Below are 16,287 nucleotides of genomic sequence, written 5' to 3'. Positions count from 1 at the left end.
CTTTTTTTTTCCTAGGCGTAGTTAAGTAGTGGTAAGAATATCTTATTTCAGATGTACATAGCAGAAGGGAAGAAATCATTGAAGAAAGGAATATTGACACAGAATAATTAGGGAAAAAAAGTGGTTGTAATATAATGAACCCATCTTTTCCTCTTGAGGGTGGAGGGAAGTTGCATAAAGTTATTTCACTTGCTTTTTATTGGGTGGCTCTGCTTTGTATCTTTTCACCGCTGAAATTAGCAGTGCTGCTTGCCTCAGCTGGTCTGTCAATCCATCAGTGTCAAAAAAAAAAAAAAAGTCAGGTTAGCAGGAGAAAATCTGCATACCATTTGCTCTTAATAAAGTCCCTTTTCTCTGTGGAGAAATTATTCATGGAACGAACCCTCAGTGTGGAAAATAAGCCCGTTGGTCTCCCTGCCACTGCCTACAGCTGCATGTTTGCTCACCTTTTTTGAACTTGTCATTCTCCAGGAGCAAAAGAAATGAAAAGGAAGTTATTTTTTTCCAGTGTTACCAGTTGAAGAAGACTCAGGTCTCCAGATGGATTTCCTCAGCTCTGTTGGATGTTGGTGCAGTTGTCTGCTCATGGCAGAGGTCAGTCAGGACTCTGTTCTTGAAGCTGTAAGAGGACACTCAATCTGAGATGGTGGGGTATTTTGTGGTTTATTTTCCATAAAGTGATGTGGGCCATGGGATGTGTTATTGGTTAATAAAAAAGGAAAAATGCTATTAAGGTTGTAAAAAGCAGATTAAATAGAAGCTACATGTTGAGGTGAGATACAGAATGTCGATCACAAAAGGTTTCATGAGGCAGTTGTGTAAGGTAAGAAATTGAGAATGAATAAAAAGAGCAGTAGTAATAGTATTTTACATACAATGTAAAATACCCTTACATAGACAACATCTGTGCAAGAAAAAGCAGCCTTGATTCACCAGTCAAGTACTGGGAGCTGAATTTTGGGCAGCAGGTTGTTGAGGGAAGCAGTGTTGTGTGGGACATAGGACAGTATGCACAGGAGGAGCAGGAATTACACTCTGAAGAAGGTCTTGAAGGACAATAGAAAGTTGTTTTACTTTTGGAGGGAAAGGAAAGGCAGGGATGAGGGGGGTCAGACCTGCCAATATTCAGGAGCTGGATGGGGGAGTAAAGAGCTACAAATGAGGCTGGGTGGAGGGGAAGCACTGCTGCAAGACTTCTTAAAGGCAGTTTCCATAAACTCTACTCAAACCTGTAGAAGTTAGTGATAATTAATCTCTAGAACCCCCCTGCCTCCTTTTTATTCCATTATCCTGGGGGGGTACTGTTGCAGCATTTCTGAGAGAGAGAGGGCATGATTTATGTTTGGAATGAGATTTGAGCTACTCCAGCCTAGGCCTCAGATCTGGGCCTTGTGAGGCCTTCCAGCCTGTGACGCAGTTAGAAATTAAGAGTTTGTGGCGCTCTTAGAAATTGTATTAAGGTGTGATGGGGAGCACTGGGCTGTCTGGGTGTGAAGTAGTTTAGGTTTATAGTGTGAGGTTTAGGCCACCTTAAGACAAAGACAAACAATGTTAGCTTACTAATGAGAGTGCCTTTGTAAACTGTAAACTATATAGAAGTGTATATAGACTTCCATCTTCTCTCAAAGGGAGAACGTTGCATTAATCATATTGGTTGGATGTGTGTTCTGTCCTGCCCAGCTTTCCCGTTATCTGAGGTCCCTGGTCACAGGGTACTTGTACTTTTAACCCCAGGATGGTGAGGGCTGGGTTTTCCTGCCCCAGCACTGTGCAGCATTAGCATGGGCTGTGGCATGCAGGAATCCTGCAGTAGCTCGGGGACTAATTACCTGGGAAGGCTAAAGACACAAACAGATATTTGGAGTGTTTTTCAATTGCAGGGAAATACAAGTGGAGGCCAGGGCAGGGCATGGGTGAGAGGTTTGACTTGAGATGGGGGTGTATCAGGCTCTGTGTGCTGCTGTGTCACAGTGTCACATCAAAGCTGCCTCTCCATCTTCAATTATCATGCAGGGTTTTGAGATTTGGAGGGGCTGAGAGATGCAGCAGCAGGAGCAGCTAAATGTGACACGATTCTCCTCAAATGCTGCAGCTCCCCAAACATCCCTCTTTGCAAGATGTTTTTAAATGAAACTGCATGCCTTTTGATGGCAGTGAAGGCTGAGACCCCTTTCCAGGGAGCGTGGCTGTCTGGGGAGCTGTTGGCTGCTTTTCATCTCCACCTTGCAATGGGGAGGAGCAGAGCAGGGCTGAGCAGATATTGCCAGCCAGAGAGTTTTGTTCTGAAGCACTGTATATGATTCTAGCAATGGGAAAGCAAAAGCCTAGTGGTCATCAGGGATTCCCTGTCTGAAATTCAGTGGCCTCATGGATGGAGAAAGCTCCATAGAATAACTTGCAAGCTTTCTTTTCATCTTTTAAATCCATAATGCATGTATATACATATTGTTAATAATTCATATTAATGGAGAGCTCTTGCCCAAGAGCACATTCCCCTATCACAGAAAATAAATTGTTTAATGATGTCTAGGATAGAAATCAGAGGCTGGCTCTAAATCCAGATATTACAGAACAGTACTAGACATGCAGTGCACACTTCCATAAACAAATAAATTCATTACAGTTTAATAACAGTGGAAATAAAAAATGTAAGGTAATTTAAATAATGTGCAAAATAGAGCTATATTTTATCCTAAAGCCATAATGCCAAGTACTTACATTCTCAGGAATTCTTGAAAGCCTTCAGGGCTGGCCTTAAGTGCAGGTAAACAATAAGGTGGAATTTTAATGTTATCATCATGACCTAAATTTACAGGGAGGCAAAATTTAGTTTTGTGGTGGTAGTTGTCCAGGCCTGGGTGTTAGATGGAAAAGTGTCTGGGAATGCTCATTTTGGTGCTGGGTCCCTCAGTAGGTTTAGGTGGCACGATGCAGAGTAGTGGCTTCTGGGATTTGAGAGCAAAGGACAGGATCTGCAGAGCCTCAGTGCCACTGAGGAAAAGCAGGGTTTGGAGATGCCAGGGGTGCATTGCAGAGGTGGCAAGGAAGGTGAGGAGGAGAAACAGGACTTACAGGCTCAAACTGTAGTAGTCTTGCAGTGAAATTTTGCCAGTTGTCTGCTCTCTTTGATTGTTGGCTAATTTAAGCACCTTATTTTCATGTATTTTAAAACAAAATAAATAGAGGAATTTATTTCTTGTTTAGAAATGGGTAATAACAGGAGATTCAGCAGTGTCTGACTTTTTGTTTTTCTGATCCCAGCAATTGAAATATTCCTTATAATGGTGAGAGCTCACTTAGCTGGGTTGTGTCCTGTTCTGCTGGTGTTTTCCCTGGGAGTGCTTCTCTGCAGTGGATTACTCCTGGCCATCAGAAAAAAACCTACCAGGTGACCCAAAGTGCTCATGTTTTACATATTTTCCTTATTCCCTGCAGTTTCATGGATCTACAATACATGTGGACTATTTCAGTTGGGTGTTGTGTCAGACTGGGAATTTTCCATGGTGATTCTGTTATAAATATTTGTGTTCACTCTGTGATTGTTCAGCTTCAAATAATTTTTTCTTGTCCTATTAAATGGTTGTTCTTTTTCACAGAATGGTCACATGCATTTTTCCCTGGGGCTGAATTAGGTGCTTCTCTAGGTGATGGGTAACTCTTTTATGCTGTGATAACAACACTGTCATCCTGTGAGAGGGGCTCTTTCCTGGCCAATGTTCTATTAAAATAGCAATAAGCTGGTACTGGTTTGACTTGAAACCTGCATATCCTCATCTGCAACATCTGTATCTGATTGAGCTGCTCTGAATATGTATTTGTAACCTGAACGCATCTCTCTCAGTGAGTTTTTGAATCTCAAGCCAGTCTGGATTTTGAATTCAGGATATTCAAGTAGGCCTAGATTTGACACTTTTGGGGTCTGATTGGAATTTCTGGAGCCATTCAATGGTTCTGAAGGCTCTTTCTGAGACTGCTAAGAACAATTTGAACGTTCTCTTTCCACAACCCTATCACACTGATCATCAGCCTCACAGACTCAGCCACACATCCCAAGCATACCATATCTGTGTACTAATAACTATAAATGGGATCTCAGCCAGTAATTTTCCTAGAAGATCTCACCATACCATCCTGGAGTAACTGAATTTGGTAATTTTAAAAATGCTGGTTATATTATCTTTCTTTTAAAGTCTGTGTGGCCATTTGCACATTCATTCTTCTTTCACAAGCAGGAGAGATTTTGAGAACTGGCTTTTTCTTTATGTTTTTCAAAGAGAACTAATTTTTTATTCAATAATACATTTTTTCTTTCAAATCATCCAGAAATTTTAGTATACTTGCTCTGTTATGCAATAAGAAAATGACTGTTTATCCCAATGGATATTTTTTCAGGAAAAAAAGAAAAAAACTCTTTGCTTCTTTGAGGGCTTAAACATGAATTTTAGTTTCCTCTCAACTCTGTCTTGTGATGCTCCTTGTCAGATTAATGTGTTTTAAAGCTGTCAGTTGGTACCTGAGCTGTCAAAAATGAAGATTAACACCACACCTTTCATTTGGAGGAATCATTTTGCATTGCAAAATGCAGAGGAAGAGAAAGAAAACCTTTCCTGCTTACTGCTGGCATGCATCTGAGGCTTGCTGCGTGTGCCATTCTGGTTATGTTTTGGGGTTAGAAAGCAATTTCAGTTTCTGTCAGCCTGGGTATTCACACTAGAACAAATTCAAGATCCTGAAATAGTTTTTATTTTCTGAGGAACAGAATGTACAGAAATGAAGGGTCATGGGTTTGATTTTTATCTCAGGCACAAACAGGGCGTGTGACTTGGGACAGAAATAATTTCTCTCTGCTTCCTTCAGGAGAGTGGAACTGTTGCATTTGCCTTCTAATTATGTGGATACACTTTATACAGTTAATAAGTAGATGACATATATCAACTTTTTAATTTTCCTGAAGTTTTCAGCTAGGGAATGAGAAAGAGACAATGTTTTTAATACTAACAAAATCACTCTGTATTCTTTTCAGATATCGTTTCAGAAGAAATTACTGTGCAAATCCTCAGTATATTTTTTACACAAATTGAAATAATTTCTGAAAGAAATACAGGTAATAACCCTTGAATTCAAGCAACAGGGAGGCATTCTGCAGCAGCTCCCTTTGGTCCCACGTTTAATGAGACCATCAAGGCTGGCTAAGGCCCATAAACACTGCAGAGGTTTGGAGTGATTTTGTTCACCAGTGCCACTAATCCTGATTTAAATCAATTTTTCAAAACTGGGTCCTATTCTCCTCTCAGTCTGAGTAATAAAGTGCATTCAGGGGAGATGATGCACATGAGACAGTGCTGCTCATGTCATAGGACTTGAAGAATAATCCAGGACTATATATTTCTCTGATGTTTCAGTTAGTTTTTAAATGATTCAGCCATCATTTTGGCTATGCACTTATTATGGTAGGTGTTTGATTTTGATCTAATATGTTCTAAAGACTTTTAAGACCGCTTTTTTGCAGTTTCTTAAAGTAAGAGCCTGTTCCACTCTCAATGACCATAAAAAACTCACTTTTCTGGATATGGCTATATCACCATATCTTGCAGTCAGGTCAGTGGAGCAAAAAAAAAACTGATGTGGGCAAACAACCTGGAGGAAACAGTGAAATCAAAAAACAGCAGGTCCCTATGCACATATGATAGATAGGCATATTTTAATGAAAAATTACATGTGTAAAATACAGATGTTAATTTGCCTCTGTTCTTGTTTTGTTCAAGTTACAAAATATGCCAATTTTTCTAAAATACCAATTAGCAAAACAATAAAAAAACAACCAAAACAAGAGATACTCTTACTGTTACTGGCAGAATTCATCGTCAGAGTGATTTGTTTCACTGGGATATAATGAAATAAACTGGCTTTTTGGGTAAGGTTTTGGCTGCTTGAAGTCAGTAACCCACTGCTCATTTTCAGTGTGTGTTTTTGTAGGTGCTGTGTAGGAAAGGACAGGCTGACAACAGATTTTCAGAGATACTATGTTGGATTTTGCTGATAAAAAGGCAATATTTTGGATCTTATGAATAATTGGATCTTATAAAGAATCATTATCTCAATTTTGATATGTCCCACAATTTTCTCAAATTGCTGTTAAGTGCAAAATAAGATAGTAATTGAATTAATTGGGGATTTTTGAAGAAATATTTATTTTTACATTGAGCATGATGACCAATGATTTTCTTTGTGTGTGCAATAGGTCATTTCTATGTGCAGATTTCTTCCAGACTGAAAAAATGACAACCAAAACTGTAAATGCATTTGGACCAGGTCACATTGAAAAAAAGTGAAAGTATGTTCATTTATGCAATATATAATTTCCCTTTCTCCTTCTGTCCCAGGTGGGTGTTTGACAGGATGGAGAATGCCTGGTTACCATAGGAATGCAACATGCAAGGAAGCTTCTAAATAGAAAGCAGTTAATGTAACTAAACCTCTTTTGGTATCACTGCCTAATTCCTTTCACCTACAACATTTAAAAGGCAGATATTTGGAAATAAATTTTACCTAGAAAAATTAAAAAACCCTGAGGAAACACCTGGAGCAAAGGCAAGTGTGATTCCAGACACGTGTAAATGTGCAGCTCAGAGGGGTTGAGTGTTTTTATCTTTGCAACAACCTGCTCTTACAAGACAGATACAATTCCTGCCAGCGAGTGGGTGCTACGGAGTTGATGGGATCTGAGCAGGCTTTTCATGCCCATTGCCCTCTACTCTTCATTAGCTCTGCTCTTTCATGATTAATGTGCTCCCTTGCAGCAACCTTAATTGTTTTTTTGAGGGTAGGAAGAGTGATCATAATCGCAGCTGTTATGAATTTAATTCCAATCTGCAAAGAGACTGCACTGTAAGCAAACGTTTTCATTTGGAACACTTAAATCAATGGTTTTCAATTACAAATCGAGAACACAGTAGCTGGAAACGTTCCTTACCAGAGGGTAGATCCTACCCCTATTAGTCACTCACATTGCCTATTGTTCAGGCATTCACAGTTGAAATTGTGAGCTCCAGAAATAAAGGATGCAGTATCTAACAGAAAACATTCCAGTTGTGGATGATCTCTAATTGATGAGTACAGATAAAAAAAGCAGCAGCTTAGGTGGCCATTTTCTCTTGAGTGCTTTGCCATAGAATGGCATTTGGGCTACAAATGGAGTGGACAGCCTTCTTTCTGTCCTCCTTTCTTCTTCCCTGTGTTCAAGTTTTGTGTATCACAGAGGTTTATTTCTACAGTATATGCTGCTCTTTGTTGTTGTTTGAACTGTTGGTGTTTATTTCTTTTTTTCTGTTCTTCCACCCTCAACTTACAGCAGGTGCAATTCTTTTGTGCCTACACTACATCCTGGCAATGCCATGAGGGAACCTTCAGGGATGCAGCTGCTGATTATGGCAACGTATGAGGAGAAATCCCATCCCTTTAAGGAACACATAACCAGGAGCACAACTTCATTAAAGCAATTTCACTTAAATTCAGCTTCTCATTGTGAAATTCAGAGTACAGAGACAATACCAGCAGTAGAAAAAAGGATGAAAACTCCCAGTTGAAGTAATGCCCAGAAATTGCATTCACTCAGTGCCAAGGACCTGTGGATGGCTGAAGTCTAACAAAGCTCTTCACTGAGCTAGTTCAGGTAAGTACATTTTACATATGAGTAAAGAACATTTTGTGTAATTTTTCTTGTGTTTCCTCCTAGATATTTGGGGTGACAGTGCAAACATTCTGTCTTATCAAATTAACTGTTTACTCTAAATTTTCTCATGAATTTAAGGAAGCTGCTTTTGAATTGTGGTGCTGTTCGCTGTCAATGCAACCAGTGATGGGTGTCTGTAGTAAATGCCTTATTGTCTGTATATCACATTACACTGACACTTCTGTCTACATATCTGGTCACCTGTCTGACAGGGCTCTATCTACTCTTTGAATTTTGTAGTGACAATGGAATGTTAAAGAGGATAAAATACATGTGTGGGTTTGTATTTAGATACACATTTTCACATCACTTTCAGTCAGTGAATCATCATTAAAAAAAACCAAATTGCAAATACTTAGAACTAAAATCAGCACAGCTGCCTAAATATATATATATTAAATGCTCTAAAGGAAATTGCACTCATATGCCTGACTTTTTTCTTAATATAACAGCATCCAGGTAGTATAATGCTGCATTTTCCAATTATGAAGAATAACAGAGCTAACCAGGATGACTGATTTCAGGCACTTGTGCTTATGTCCCACTTTATCCTACATTATTTGACAGGAGAGTCCTGCCAGTAACAATATAGACAAGACCTTTTTCTGTTGGTTGAAAAGACAGATCATAAAATATATGGTGATGTGAATTGTTATGTACTGTGGCTAATACTGGTTCAGTATAAACTGTTAGGGTTTGTCATTGATGAAACAGTTCTGGTGGGTTTTAGAATGTGTAGGAAACATTGGTAAATATTTATCACATTATATATATTTTTTTATATATATAAATAATTAAGAATCATATGGCTATCAATGAATCAACGCAAACATTTCAAAACTTGTGAGAAAAGCCACACTGCCCTTGTGTTGCTTTTACCTTTGGAGTGATGTGAAACCATTTCTCAGTGACATAAAGAAACATTGCTCAGCATTGCAGGGTGGCATAATTTAAAGCCTTAATTAAACATGTATGAGGGAAGATTAAATCCATTTTTTAAATGTTATGTCATTTAAAATGTATATTTTATTTAGTAAATTTGCTATTAATTTTAATCCTAGTGATAAAAATATATTGATAGCATTTAAATTAAAATTTCTGTTGAAGAAGCTCTACATAGAAGTGGGGTGGGAGGTTTTGGGTGTTTGGTTTTGGTTTGCCTTAAGGGTTTTATGGCAAGGGGGTGGGTGTGTGGGTTTTTTTTCATTCATGTGGTAATGACTAAAATTACTCAGAGTGGTGGTAGAATATCCATGCTTAGAGGTTTTCAGGACTCAGGTGGACAGAGCCATGGCTGACCTGCCAAGTTGCATGGAAGACCATTGATCCTGGTGATTTCATTAAAGGTGCACTGCTAAAGATCAGCCCAAACAGAATTGGGATCACAAGGCACAACTGAATCATATCTGTGGAGCAGGGATAAATCAGCAGCTCCATTAAGCCCTGTGACTGCCAACTGACAAAAAAAATCAAAACTAAAATTCAGGTTTGGTCAATGGCATTCAAATCCCAGATTATTTTCCAAATTAAGAAAGATTTTACCCAACTCTGTGTATTTTCCTTCACTTTTTATCACTGTTACAAAAATCACTTGTAAAATTCTGAAGTAGGGGAAGGACAGGTGGCTGTGTCTAAAGACACATGGCAAGGCATAAAATGTGAGAATTTTCCTTCTTTGTGTAGTTACCAGTAACTTAATCCTTCTTTCCCTTGGTGCACTGTTACCATAGAACATTTTTTTTTTTCTGCTTTGCTTTTAATAGTTTAAATTCATTTTTGGCAACTGACATTTTTTTAATCTCTCTAGATTTCATCAAAGGTTGATTTGTTCTTAAATAAAAACCACAATTATGCTACATATTTATTCACTACATCAAGTGAAACCTTTTCACTTTTAGATGTTTGGGGGAATTATTAGTTTTATTGATTATTTTTCAGTTAAATTGTATTCTATCAAATTGAATGGGTCAAAGGTTTTCAAAACCCTTTTGTTCATTCAAGTAATTTAAGATGCTGTTCAGTTACAGTGGCAGAACTGTTCTCACTTTGGTTCAACATCTCAAGTTTCAAGTTGTTCTCCTGGTCCCATTAGATCATCTTATTGATTTGCCAGGCATTGATTTACTGGCTGCTCTGCCAGCAGCTATAAGAGCACAGTTTGTTTGTAGTCTTAAAAAATATTCCCAAACCCTGCTCACAGATTAAGTTTGAGGAATAGGCTCCATGGATTTCAGTCAGATTTCTCTTTAAAAATATTTCTGTGTAGAAAAAAAAGAAAATGTATTTAATGTTAGTTGCATTTCCCACTGATGAACAGCTTAGGCAAAGAAATTGGAATTAACAGATTCATCTTAGCCCAGTAACGCATTATTTTTTTTTTTTTTATTTTTTTTTTTTTTTAGTTTTAGTTTGCACATGCATCAGTTTTCTAGATGTAATTGTATTCAGGCTTTTCATTTTAGTACAAAACAAACACGCTTAGACTTTTGCCTGAAGTTGCAAATATTTCTGTGCGGCACAGATGTGTAAGACAGAGATTGCTGAGCGGGCAGTTTGCAGTGGAATTCTCTGCAGACCCCTGCAGCAAGAGGCCCCACAGTTCTTCATCAGGGAAATGAGCAGGTCACTGGAAAATCCAATAACTCTGTCTCCCCTCTGTTTCCTAGAGCAGCTTTCCCTTTTTTTGTCTCCTAGTGAAGTGACAGAATCTGTGTGAACATGGGAAAGCGTCTCCAGGCCTCCACTTCCCCGGTGACCCTTCACTTGGAAGTGCCCAAAACCAGGGTGTGGATGTGGCACTTGGGGACATGATTTCGTGTTGAGCACAAAATCATCTTAGAGGTCCTTTCCAACCTCAAGTGATTTTATGATTCAGGGAAAGGTGTTAAAATAACGAATTTCCTCCTTGCATGTTGATCTGCCTCGTGGAAAGAAACTTGGAAACCTTCAGCATGTTATTTTGATGTGTCAGTTGTGCTCTAAATGCATTCTCTCTGGCCATTGCAGACTTAAGAAAAACTGTCCAAGTTGAAAGAGGTTGTGAGACAGACAGGTGAAGGGTTTGTGTTCAGCCACAGCCTGAAGCAAAATGGACATTAGGGAGGCTGTTGAGGCAGGATGAAGGGAAGGAAGGAAAATATATCTGTCAGTTTTGATATAGAGATGGTGGTGGGTTTGGGGGATTCTAGGCTCACTTCCATATCTGACTGTAGGAATAGAAAAATGAAGTGTTCACAGAGTATTGGTTTTGTTCTTTAAAGTCAAGCAAGGTATGACAAAGCACCCAGGAAGCTTAGGGAATAGAAACCTCTTCGCCGTAAAGAAACACACTTCTCAGAGCTGCAAAGTGAGCCAATATTGAAAGTTCCCAATGGCTGAAATCAAGACAAGTGCCAAAAGTAAATGTAAGTACATAAAGAAAGGGGAAATACCAGAATCACTGAGCTCTCAGGACACGTGGCAAGCACAGAAGGATGAAAGCTCTCGACTGGTAATAGCCAGGATATAAACTATCCATTCCCCATATTAAGCATTTTGCTACTGCAGTGCTGAGCCTTTTGTCACTTTTTACAGAAGCACTGATTATCTGGCATGTAGAATACCCTTATTTACCATATGTGTTCATGGGCTGTCTTGTCTTTGTTGCTGGTTTAGTGTACCAACCTTCCTGCTATGTTATTGTCATGTCAACTTTAATTACTCTGCTTTTAAATGCTTACTACAGCAAAATGACTTTGCAGTGGATTAGTGTTTACGAGTATCCACATTCATAGTACATTCTCTGACTGGTGCATAACATGCTTTTGATTCAACATTTAAAATGTCAGATTTGGGGCTTTTATGTCTAGAAATGAGTATTTTATTATTTAATCACTAAAGACAGCTATGCTTTTATGAATATAACTTTATATGTGGGAAATCTTATATTAATGCAAAAAGAATATCTTGTTCTTAACATCAACTTTTAAGTTTTATAACAGTAAATTTATAAGCTTACTTAAAGGGACAATCCTTTATTAAAAGTTTGGTGAAGAAGCACAGACCAGCCCTTGCTGCAAGAGGGTGCACATGTGATAAGACATGCTTATAGCCAAGATGAGCCATAAATAAGAATAGTTCTGCATTGATGCTTTTGTTTGAGAATTCCCCAAGACTCATTACAATAAAAACTGTGAGTTATCTTTGGTACAGAATTTCCTAGTTTTTCCAGACAATGGAGCTTTTAGAATTTTAAACGTTTCTTATCAACTTGCCAAGAGGAAGCTCTGCTGTGATTACTTATAATGCAAATATAATCTGCCCACAGCTTTGGCCAAATTCCTCCATTAAGAATAGAAACAACTGTACCTTGCAGTTCCCCAGTGTCTCATTGAGCTATTAGCTCTGTCTTCCCACTACATTTCGTACCTGGAAGCGTACTTTTAAAAATAACCCCTAGTTCCAATGCCAGTCTTCAATAAAAGTTTCTTCCATCCTTTTAGTTTCCTGCCTCAGGAAGGATGGAGAACCCAGTACCACATATAGGGAAAAATCTGGGAGCACAGCCAACAGCAGCAGCAGAAATGAAAGCCAAGCACCACCATTCCAACCAGAAAAATTCTTCCCTCTCCTGCCATAGGAACCTATAAAGGCCCTTGGAAAGCCTTGGAATCAGGGCTTTCCTGAATAACACACATCTGTGGGTTATTTACCTTGTGTTTGGTGTTGCTGCAGTAAGTGCACAGTAGTCACTTGTGTTTGTTTCTTTTAAATGCAAAACTGGAGTTATTTGGGTGCTGGTTTTTAGCTTCTTTTTTCTACCTCTGTCGAGGTTGGGATTGAAGGCACTTGAGACAATAGTTCACGTTCAGGCTTAGATGTTTATTTTTTCTTATCTATGTTACAAAATACCACCCAAACCCATGAAGAAAAAGGTAGAAGAAGGTGAAGAAGAACAACCTGCTTCCGCCCTAAAACCTCCATCTTGCTTCGTATATATTACTATATTCTAAAACTCCAAACTCTATTTTTTCCACCCTGTGATATTGCAAACTTCTAACCAACTACAAACCCGTAGTCCCAGTGCTATCAATCAATTTTGGAAGTCTTTTCCATGGCCTCAGGTCAAATGCAGGGCTGTCCTGGGAGTCAGAGTCTATCAGCACAGAAAGTCTAAAATTCTCAGCATCCAGAACCCTAACATCTGGGTTCTCAACATGGAAAACGGTAATCCTTTTTTTGTTTTTTTTTAAAGTTTTGTAAGGTGATGCTGCAAAGTTGAAATTGAAGGTATTCCCAGGTATCTTTATGGCCAAGTTCTCAAATTTGCTACGGTGAGCTGAAGCACCACTACTCACATTTTGATCAACCCTGAGAAAAAAAAAAACATTTACCGTGCTGGAAGTCTTATAAATGAGTATTTCTTTGTCTTCTGCAGCCATCCCTGTTTTGTGTTCTGCTGCCAGTAAGAAGCTTAACTTGCAGATAATTCGATGGAGCAGCGTGTCTGGGAACTGAAATTGTTCCACATTTCTGGCTGGCGGTGCGCGGCGCTCTCCGGGCTGGCGCGCACCATCTGCCGCCGCCGAGGTAACTCTGGGGATGCTCCTCAGATTGATTGCGCTCAGCCACGGCCGAGGCACAGGAAAAATAGAGCTCCTAATTGCAATTTACCAGGGATCTTGTTTAACTCTAGGAAGTGGTAATTCAGAAATGAATGGCTTTGGTGGACATCTTAGAATCTTTAATTAACAGATTACTCTATTAACACGCACATTGTTTTCCAGGTGAGTGAGATCATTTGCCCCTGGGGCTTTTTTTTCCATATGCCTTCTGTTCCTCCAGCGAAATATGTAACAAATTGAAGTATTCATTCTGATTACATAAAGCACATGGGTATACAATTATATGAAAAGAAAGATGACATTTGTTGCCTGCCTTCCCTAAGGCCCCTGCAGGCTTTGCCCTTCACTGAAAAAATAAGGCATAAAGTCATTAGAATACGTGCTTTTTTTTTTTGCACATTATATTTTTGGAAGGGTATGTTATTAAAGCAAAAGCCTTTACTAGAAACAATGGGATAATGATTCCTTACAAAGCAAATAAGACATTTTTCTAAAATAATACGTTTTTTTTCACAGAAGTTTTACATTCTTTCATATGTCAGTTATGTGACCATTTTGGAGCTTTTAGGAATGCATTTATTCAATGTTACTAAATTAATATAATAAATGTGTATTAAAGAAATTAAATATTCATGTAAGTATAATCAGTTTACTGCTTAATTTTATTAATCTTTTTTTCTCATTATTTTATGCTTTACTGAGCAATTAATCTACATTTGAATCCCTTTATATGTTTTACAGGGATACTTTCTGTACTGTGAAACAGTTTTTCAGCATGTAGTAGGCTGGAAGAACTAGTTCATTGAGATCTCAATATTTATTGGAGCATTAAATGAAACACTGGGAGAGAAAGTTAGATTGCATAACTAAAATGACAACATCTATAAATTATATAAAACCACTAGGAATCTTTAAAAATATATTTTTGTGGTGCAACATGCAGAGGAATTTATTTGGAAAGAGTTCAGAAAATGAATTTGAGGTAAGTCAGGAGTATGTGAAATAGTTGTGAAGAAGAGTTTACTTTGTTTTGTCCATCACGGGACTTGGATCTAATCCCTGTTGAAGTTCTGCTCTTTTATTCTTTATTTTGTGTCTTGGGGAATTTTTTCCTTCTTTCCTTCACCTAGCTGACTAAGACAAGGACTCCTGGATGTATCTAGACCTGGCCTCTGTCCCACTGGATTTTTTAGATGTGTTTTCTGGATATCTTGCAGAAATTCAGCCCAGGGAACTCGAACTTGACCCAAGCTCTGGTTCCTCACCTCTGCCATCCACACATGGGGATGATGGGTTGTGTCTGGATTCATGATAACAAGTGATTCCCTCTGCAGATAGTTTTACTGTTGCTGATTAAAAATGACTACATAAACCACTGTTTAGATGAAGACTATGTTGAATTGGGCTCTTTCCTACCAATACCTATTGGAAATCATGCAGGTGATCTTTCCAGTCTCAGCAAGAAAGCTGCCATCACTAGAGAAGATTAAACTACAAGACGCTGTGACCAAAAAAACATCCTGAAACCACAGACAGGAATTTTGACTTATTTTTCAGAACCTAAGCTTTCCATCATGCTTCAAGTAAAAGAACATTCCATGCCTTTTCACTGTTCTAAGCAATAGGGGAACATGCATTTGTGTGCCTGTGTATGTTTGTGAGCTTTTGTGTTTAAATTCAGCTACAGAAAATCTGTTTCTAGCATCAACAGTGCGTTATACATATTTCACATTGAGCTACTTTGTATTGCAGCACCTGCCTCCCTGGTATTTTGCTCTGGGAGGGCTATGATGAGTGCTATCTTCCATATTATTAAAGGATAACATGAGCATTTGCTGGCATGTCACTGTAGCAAACAATGACTTGTAGCTCCCTTGAAAATTCACACGCGTTTTATTGCTGCTTGAGAAAATAACACACATCTCCTCTGCAGTTCTAGTCATTTTCCTGATTGCTAAAGGATTTCCCCTCTATTACCTCTGCATTTTCTGTGTTGCCAGGTGTGAAATGAACAGAATCATAAAGTCAGGCTGTTTTGGAGAATAAAAACAACAGCACGGTCTGTGCTGCTGAAATTGCAGCATACTGAAAGTGGAAAAATGCTAGTAGCTATTGGCAAGCCAACATACGTGACAGATAGTAGAGTGTGAAAGACATATTTGCCAAGTCTTGCAATTAAAGGCAGTTAAAATATATATTACTGCCTCAGGAAAATATTTCATCTTGTCCTTAAATTTCAGTATATGCTAAAGTCACTCTGAACGCAATAGGACTGCTACACCTTGCTTAGAAGTAAATAATACTGATATTTAAATGTTCCTTAAGTATGGCTGGGCTGCCAGGATGTGACACATTTGCTAGCTGGAACAAGAGTTTCAGCAGGTACAAGATCATACATTTGATCCAGTTCCTGGTAAAACCACTCAGGCTTTGTTTAACATTCCCATTGAATTGAATAGCAGTTGACTCAGCTGAGATGTGGTTATGGAAGAGAGGTCTAAAACTGGCTTGATCAAATCTGGTTTGGAGATAGGATGGGGTATCTGAGGTTGGGAGGGTAAAAATCACCTAATTACAGAGTGAAAAGAGAGCTGTGTGTGCAGCCAGAGGATTGACTTGGATATGCAAAAGGTGTTTATATATTGAATAATTTACAGCAGAAGAAAAACACCTGGGACAGTTCTTGCTGAGGTGACAGTGACTTACACAGACTTCTCTAACAGTGAAGTTAGAGAAGTCTGGGTAAGTGACACAAACATTTCAGCTGAATGCATGGCTAATGCAGGCGAGGAGCAGCCAAGCAGGAGGGGCACTAATGCACCCAAATGTCCCTGACAAGCCCCACCTGGGATCACCCCTACCCTGCCATGGAGGCTGTTTGAGTTCAGCCCTGGATGCTCCTGCTGTGTCCTGGCAGTGACACCACAGGACTGATTCCTCTTCCTTGAGGTG

General features: G+C 38.8%; 1 protein-coding gene across 3 annotated transcripts in view; it reads left to right on the top strand.

Moving 5' to 3' along the window:
* Positions 1–16,287, top strand: part of ZNF804A (zinc finger protein 804A) — a 229,914-nt gene that overhangs the window by 153,216 nt on the left and 60,411 nt on the right. The window contains exons 8-10 of one of the 3 annotated variants that reach the window (XM_072931621.1): positions 509–7,672; positions 10,427–10,698; positions 13,149–14,317. The gene's annotated coding sequence lies outside the window, so the exon portion shown is untranslated. The remainder of the gene's footprint in view (positions 1–508; positions 7,673–10,426; positions 10,699–13,148; positions 14,318–16,287) is intronic. The other 2 variants (XM_072931618.1, XM_072931619.1) reach the window with 2 other exon arrangements.

The sequence above is a fragment of the Taeniopygia guttata genome, chromosome 7, assembly GCF_048771995.1.
Source record: "Taeniopygia guttata chromosome 7, bTaeGut7.mat, whole genome shotgun sequence".
Lineage (NCBI taxonomy): Eukaryota > Metazoa > Chordata > Aves > Passeriformes > Estrildidae > Taeniopygia > Taeniopygia guttata.
Note: the sequence above shows the minus strand (reverse complement) of the source record. Positions and strands in the feature narration are given on the sequence as shown.